Source organism: Myotis brandtii, unplaced genomic scaffold (assembly GCF_000412655.1).
Source record: "Myotis brandtii unplaced genomic scaffold, ASM41265v1 scaffold902, whole genome shotgun sequence".
Classification (NCBI taxonomy): Eukaryota; Metazoa; Chordata; class Mammalia; order Chiroptera; family Vespertilionidae; genus Myotis; species Myotis brandtii.
In genome coordinates, this window is record NW_005371709.1 from 2,510,480 (window position 1) to 2,519,208 (window position 8,729).

An 8,729-nucleotide genomic window follows, 5' to 3' on the forward strand; every position below is an offset into this window, starting at 1 on the left:
CGTGACGTCATCGCGCTCGCCCCGCCTCCGGTCCGCTCCGGGTTTAGCTCCGCCCACTCCGGCCAGGTAAACGCTCTCGTCAGCACTGCGCCTGCGTGCTTTCCCTGCCGAGCCCCGCCCTGACTTCGCTCTGCGCATGCGCAACATCCCTTCGCCACATCCTGCGAAGCCCGGGGGCAGGCGTTTCGGAACCCGGCCCCTCGTTTCGCCCCCTCACCCCCTCCGCTTTGCTCTGGAAGATTCCGACAGGGAACAGTTGGAAAGAAGATAAACTGAAGAACTTACGCCTGCATCCTCCTCCCCAACTTTGGCACTTAACTCCCCTCCTCTGGACCCTGCGCCCACGAAAGGCAGAAACCTGTATGCCTCGTAAGCCTGGCAGAAAATACAACTCCGTTCAATGTTTCCTGAGCAGCTGCTGTGTATAGGTGCAAGGGCAGGCCTTTCCCAACTCAATCCACTTCTCTGGTTGTCCAGTTAATCTCCCCTAAAGCACACACCCGATGGTTTTGCATTAATAATAATAATGCTAGCACCTGGCTGGTGTGGCTCAATGGTTGAGCTTCAGCCCATTAACCGGGAGGTCTCAGTTGGATTCTGGTCAGGGCACATGCCTGGGTTGAGGGTTAGATCCCCAGTAGGGGGCGTTAGGAGGCAACCCATGGATGAAGTTCCACATCGATGTTTCTATCCCTCTCCCTTCCTCTCTAAATTCAATAAAAATATATATCTTTTAAAAGTTAAAAAAAAATGCTAGCACTTATTGAGGGTTTACCAGCCACCAGGCACTGGACTAAGCTCTCTATAGGCAGTATCTTAGGTAGTCCTCCCCCAACAACCCTATTAGGGTTATCCTCATTTTCAGTTGAGGAATCTGAGACATGTTAAGAAACTTCATCCATGTCACTCAGCCAACATGCAACTGGAAGCTTGATTTGAACCTTACGTGTCAATGGACTCTGGTGCACCCAATCATACCACCGCCATTCTTAGTTTTAATTTACTGGCCTCATCCCCTCCTCCTCCCCTTCAAGAGTCTCTTAACTTAAGCCAACTGAACCCCTCCACTGCTTGGGCATTGCCTCGCTTGTGCTGTGAGCTTGCGGAGGAATGCCCTTCCCCCACTCCAGCTTTGGTCCCAATCCAATCTGTTTATCTAAGCAGGAGTCAAATGTCTGTATTCCTTCCCTGATTGCCCCAGGTGGAAGCAATCGTTTCCCTTCAAACGGCCAGAATGTAGAATAGAATCCCACATACAGTAGTTCCAGATTATGGGGAGTGGGTTGGGGGCGGGTGTGTGTGTGTGTGTGTGTATGTGTGTGTATGTTCCAAGACCTCCAGTGGATGCTTAAAACTCCAGCATAGTATGAAGCCCTATATATATACTATGTTTTTTCCAAACATGCCTATCTATGGTAAACTTTAACTCATAAATTAGGCACAGTAAGAGATTAACAATAACAACTAATAATAAAATAGAACAATTATAACAATAAACTGTAATAAAAGTTATGTGAATGGGGTCTCTCTCAAAATATCTTGTTGTACTATACTTACCTTTTCATTTAAGGAAGCACTTTACAGCTTCTCTTTGGCATATCCAAATCACCAGTATCACTATTCTTGCTTTCTGAGGTCATTATTGGGTAAAATAAGTATTATTTGAACACAAGCACTGTGATGCCACAACAGTTGATTGCTAACCAAGTCATCTAAGTGGCTAACGGGCCTGTAGCATATGCAGTGTGCACATACTGGACAAAGGTATGAGGCACATACCTGGCAGGACAAAGCAAAACAGCACAAGATTCCATCACACTGCTTGGAATAGCACACAATTTAAAACTTATGAATTGCTTATTTCTGTAATTTCCCATTTAATGTTTTTGGACCAGGGTAAATGAAACAGTGGAAAATAAAATAGCAGATAAGGGGGCATGCTGTATACCACTAACTACTATTATATTCAGAAATACCCCTACTTGTTAAGGGAATGGGCTTGGCTCTGTGGCCGGCCCAGGCTTGTCTGCTGGACTCTGCCTCTTTAGGATGAGTTGCAGGGGTCCTCAAACTACGGCCTGCGGGCCACATGCAAATACAAATATTGTATTTGTTCCCGTTTTGTTTTTTTACTTCAAAATAAGATATGTGCAGTGTGCATAGGAATTTGTTCATAGTTTTTTTTAAACTATAGTCCGGCCCTCCAACGGTCTGAGGGACAGTGAACTGGCCCCCTGTTTAAAAAGTTTGAGGACCCCTGGTTTAGAGGAAGTATAAAAGAAGAATCTTTTTCTTCAATATCTTAACTACCTGAAATCTCACCATCAGCAATTTACTCCAAAGGTAAATTTCAGTTACTCCTCCTTGGGTCTGCCTGGGCCACTGGCCTTAAGCTGTCAGTGACTAGTAGTATTATTGGTTCTCTCTTCTGGAAACGACATAATTGAGGGATATTATTCAAGAACTCTTAGATATTATTTGGGGGGATCATTGGAAAATACAAGAAGCCTCTAAAGACCAGAAAGGGACAACAGTCGTGGCCAACATCAACGAACAAAGGCTTCCCCTGGTAATTAGAGATGGGTCAGCTGTACTCCGCTTTCTGAGGTCTGACTCGGATGTTTTATAATCAAGTTCTCTTAGTTCTTTCTTTCCCTTCTCCAGCGTTCTGAGTCTTCATTCTTTGCCTCAAATCCTGGTGCCACTGATGCTTTCCCCAGGTGGAAGAAACCAAGGGAGAAAATAAAATAGTAAAAGAGGATAATACCTTAAATTAACATTTTTGAGATGTTAGTCTTTGCACCTATACGTGATGGTACGTAAGGCCACATAATTGACTCATAAACCTCACTGTGGCCCTTGGAGAAATTCCAGAAGGAAATGCTGGGTAGAACAAGTTAGAAAAATAGGAGTGGGAAGAGAAGGGAATGTAAACACACCGTCTTCCACCAGATGGCGCCCTCTCCCACTATTACCCTGATCTTGGCGCTTCAGAAGCGTCTCTAAACTTCAAGTCCCTGGCTGTGGTCTCTCCTGCCACCATCTCACAGTGCAGGCAAACCACTGTGCTTCACAGGTGTTGCTTTTTTTTTTTTTAAACAAACTGAAAGCAAGACCCTCCACCAGCAAAATGATTACAACCTGCTTTATTGTGGTGGTCTGGAACTGAACATGAAATATCTATGAGGTATGCCTGTATACCAGATCTTTTCATGCTTCTAGCTGTATAAGTTATCCTTTGCTGCGCAAAAATAAAAAAATTCAAAGTTAGTGGCTTAAAACAATAATAAAATATATGATCTCACATTGGGTTTTGGCTTTGGGGTGGTTTGGGTCAGGAACTCGCGAGCAGTTTGGTGGGCAGTTTTGGCTCAGGGGCTTTCGGGCGGTTGCGGTCTGTCATCTGAAGGCTGATAGAGTGGGAGGACTGGCTCCCATGAGGCTTCCTCGCATGACAGGCAAGTCGATGCTGGTCCTCTTGTGCTGACCAGCTGACAAGAGTTTCCGTTCCTCTCCAGCTAAGACTCTCCAGAAGACATCTTCCGTGTCCTCATGACATGGCAGTGGATTTCCCCCAAGTGGGAGATCCAAGAGGATGCAAGGCAGGCAGCCACAAGGTCCTCTAGGAAATACCCTCAGAAGTCACGCTGTCATTTTCACAATATCCAATTGGTTTCATGAGTGAGAACCATTCAATGTCCTAATGCATAATGGGTGGGTTGACCAAGAGCATGACTACCAGGAGGTGAGAATCATTGGGGCCATCCTGCAGGCCATGTTGGATGCCTGCTACTAAGTGCTGTCAGCTTAGAATAGCCTCCCCCTCCACCTGACTTCCTCCCACTCACCTTTAATATCCAGTTTGAATGTCAGGGCCTTTGTAAAGCCTACCCCCAAATAAGTCCTCATTTCATCCTCTGTGTTTACATAGAACTATGTTCTATCTCTATTAAGCACCTACCCCCTTGCATTTTTTTTAAATATTTTTTTATTGATTTCAGAGAGGAAGGGAGAGGGAGGGAGAGATAGAAACATCAATGATGAGAGAGAACCATTGATTGGCTGCCTTCTGCACACCCCACCCTGGAGATGGAGCCCGCAACCCAGGCATGTGCCCTGACCGTGAATCGAACTGTGACCTCCTGGTTCATAGGTCAACACTCAACCACTGAGCCACGCCAGCTGAGCTCGCCTTGCATTTTAATCTATTTCTTGAATGTGATTGTTTCCCCGATTGTGCTCTAGGTTCCTGAGACTTGACATCTTGGCAGCTCCAGTTTCTGCCAAGTATAGAGTCTTGGGATAGTGGATACTCAATGAATGCTTGCTTTAAAATAAATGAATAAAACATAAAAAAATAAAACAAGTTGGTGAGAAACTGGAACCCTTGTGCACTTTGGTGGGAATGTAAATGATGCAGCCTCTATGGAGACAATATGGCAGTTCCTCAAAAAATTAAACATATTAATTAAAAATAAGCATTACCATATAATCTTACAATGTCGCTTCTGGGTTTATACTCAAAAGAATTGAAAGCAGGCCCTAGCCGGTTTGACTCAGTGGATAGAGCGTTGGCCTGCGGACTGAAGGGTCCCGGGTTCGATTCTAGTCAAGGGTATGTACTTTGGTTGCAGGCTCCATCCTCGTAGGGAGCGTGCAGAAGGCAGCCAATCAATGATCTGTCTCTCCCTCTCCCTTCCTCTCTGTAAAAATCAATAAAATATATTTTTAAAAGAATATATCATTTATTTTTTTAAAAAAGAATTAAAAGAAGGTCTCAAAGAAATATTTGTACACCCCATGTTCATGGCAGCATTATTCGCAATAGCCAAAAGGAGGAAGCAACCCAAGTTCCCATTAACGGATGAATGGATAAACTAAATGTGGTATGTACATGCATACAATGGACTCCTATTCAGCCTTAAAGAGTAAGGAAGTTCTGACATGTGCTACAACATGAATGAAACTTGAGGACATTAATGATAAGTGAAATAAGCCAGTCACAAAAAGACAGATATTATATGGCTTCACTTGTATGAGGTACCTAGACTAGTCAAATTCATAGAGACAGAAAGCTAAATAGTCATTGCCAGAGGCTAGAGGGAGGGGGAATGGGGAGTTAGTGTTTAATGGGTAGAATTTCAGTTTTGCAAGATGAGAAGAGTTCTGGAAGTGGATGATGGTGATGGTTGCACAATAATATAAACATACCTAATACCACTGAACTGTGTGTTTAAAAATGGTCCAAAATGGTAAATTTTGCAACAGTTATTTTTTTATTATTATTGATTTCAGAGAGGAAAGGAGAAGGAGGGAGAGATAGAAACATCAATGATGAGATAGAATCATTGATCGGCTGCCTCCTGCACGCCCGCCCCCCCAACCCCCACTGGGGGTCAAGCCCGAAACCCGGGCATGTGCCCTTGACTGGAATCGAACCCAGGACCCTTCAGTCCACAGGCTGACGCTCTATCCACTGAGCCAAACCAGCTAGGGCACCACAGTTAATTTTTTAATAAAAGAATGATGATGATGCCCTAGCTGGTTTGGCTCAGTGGATAGAGCGTCGGCCTGTGGACTAAAGGGTCCCAGGTTCGATTCCGGTCAAGGGCATGTACCTGGGTTGCGGGCACATCCCCAGTAGGGGGCGTGCAAGAGGCAGCTGAATTGATGTTTCTCTCTCATCAATGTTTCTAACTCGCTATCCCTCTCCCTCTCCCTTCCTCTCTGTAAAAAAATCAATAAAAAGTATATTTTAAAAAAATTAAAAAAAAGAATGATGATGAACAAAGTGTGATAAATGGAATATCATTCACCATAAAAAGAATGAAGTATTGATACATGCCACAACATGGATGAACTTTGCAAACATTATTATATGTGAAAGAAACCAGACACATAGTGTGTGATTCCATTTATATGAAATGTCCAGAACAGACAAATCCATAGAGACAGAAAGTAGATTAGTGGTTGCCAGGGGCTGGGGGAAGGAAAGAATTGGAAGTGGTTGGGGTACAGGGGTTCTTTGTGGATTGATGGAAATGCTCTGGGATTGTATAGTTGTGATAGTTGTACAACTTTGTGAATATACTAAAATCACTGAATTGCACACTTAAAACTGAGAGTTCTTGCCGTAGCGAGTTTGGCTCAGTGGATAGAGCGTCGGCCTGTGGACTGAAGGGTCCCAGGTTCGATTCCGGTCAAGGGCATGTGCTTGGTTGCGGGCACATCCCCAGTGGGGGGTGTGCAGGAGGCAGCCGATCGATGTTTCTCTCTCATCGATGTTTCTAACTCTCCATCCCTCTTCCTTCCTCTCTGTAAAAAATCAATAAAATATATTTTTTAAAAAAACAAACTGAGAGTTCTTATGTTGGGTAAATTTTTATGTTAGATGAATTATGGTCAATTTTAAAAAGTAATGATTAATAAAAGAAATATTTGACTGGTATGTGCTTTTAGATTCTCTTTAATATTTGGATTTTCTCTAGTGTTTAAACTTAATGTTCGAATACATTTGGGGATTAATAACTCACTGCCTTTGCTCTGAAAAGTGTTCAGTAAGTACATCTCTATGTTCTTGTACCTGGGAAAGCAGTACTCATGAGTAATGAGTTTTCCATCTGTGAAACCCTGAGTGTCCGACAAACACAGCAAGGAAATGAATGCCTGCAGTTACATTCTTACTCAACAGCTCTTGGCAGCCATGAAAACAACCATTCATCAAACACGGGCACACAAAAAGTCTTGCAGAGCAAGGCCATGAAAATCTCAGCATTAAAACCTTGTGGCTGCCCATGAAAGAGAGTTAACTGTCCACCAAAAAGTCCTGTTTCCCCTTCCACAGTACAAAGTTGTAGTTGGGCAGCAGAGGCTCAGTCAGGGACTCCATTTCCCAGCCCCCTTGCATATAGATCAGGTCATGTGACTCCCCACAAGAAATGAATGAAAGTAATGTCACTTCTAGAACAAGGCATTAAAAGTTAGGACCCTCCTCCTCCCTCTCTTCTCCCAAATGGCAGCTCAACACAAAGGGGATGGTTGGGCTACAAAGTAAAAGAAGCCCGAGTCCCTAAGACATCACATGGTGGAAAGCCTTCCACTAACTGGAATATCCACAATGCACAATTACATGAGGAAGAAATAGATTTGCACGTGAACAACAAATAGATTTTTCTTATACCTAAGCTACTGAAATGTTGGGGTATATCTGTTACAGCAGCTAAACATCAATATTCATTTATTCCACTGAGTGACTATTCATTATATGTCTTTCATAGCAATATACAGATGAATTCTGGAATTATTTCCAAAAAAAAGGTTCTAATTCTAAATTGGAGAACTGGATGGGAGACTTAATGGACCAGAAAACTTGTATAAATATGCCACTAATGGAAGGACAGTAGGTAACCCATCAAAAAGAAAAAGAAAAAGAAAAAAAAGAATAGCTCAATTACCATTAAAGACACAGAAAGAATTAACAAAAACTTCTTAAAAAGTATCAGACCCAGATTATTTTGTGAACAAATTTTATCAAACCATCGATAAATTATATAGTTAATCTATTCCAAAGAATAGAAAATGCCCCAATTAATTCTATGAGTCCAGAATTACTGTCCTTGATGCAAATGCCGGGCAACAGCACACACACAAACACACACAAAAATTTCATCTGGAACATAGTCCATTTAAAAAGAATACACCTACCACACGACTGAGCTATTCCACTGCTAGGTATTTACCCAAGAGATATGAAAGCGTATGTCCACACAAAGACTTGTACATGAATGATTATAGCAGCTTTATTTGCAAAAAAAAAACCAAAAACCTGAAACAATAAAAATGTCCGTCAATGATAAATGGATAAACAAATTATAGTATAACCATACAATGAGATAATACTCAGTGACAAAAATGAATGAATTATTGTTACCACAATATCATGAATAGATCTCAAAATAACTGAGTAAAAGGAAGCCAGACACGACCCCCTCCCCATAAAAAAAAGCACATATTGTACATTCTACTTATATAAGTTAATCTAGGAAGCAGATCAGTGGTTGCCTGGGGGAGGAAGATGAGGGGAAAAGACAGAAATTACAAAGGAACAAAGGGAAGCTTGGAGGCAGTATAGACATGTTCACTGCTGTAACTGTGGTGATGGTTTCACCAGTGTATCCATATGTCAAACCTCACCAACGTGTACATTTAAACTATGTGCAGTTTAACATACATCAAGTGTACCCTAATCACTGCTGTTGTTGTTTTTAATCCTCATCTGAGGATATTTTTTCATTGATTTTTAGAGAAAAAGAAAGACAGAGAAATGTCAATGTCAGAGAAACACATCAATTGGCTGCCTCCTGCAGGAGCCCCAGTCAGGGGCTGGGCCCAGGAAGAGCATACAACCGAGGGACGTGCCCTTGACCGGAGTCGAACCCGGGACCCTTCAGTCCGACACTCTATCCACTGAGCCAAACCGGCTAGGGCATAATTGGGTTTTTTTTAAAGGACAATCAAGGCAACCACTTCATCTTTCTGAAACTCATCTATACAATGCAGTTATTACCTACATTGCTTATCTGTTCATATGAGGACATCATGAAATAATGAATGTAAAAATATTTTGCAAACTCTGAATACAAGAGGTAAGGACACTGTGTAATCTTTGTTACTATTAATGCCATTATCAACAATAACTTAGTCATTAATATGATCAGTGTCACAGTCAC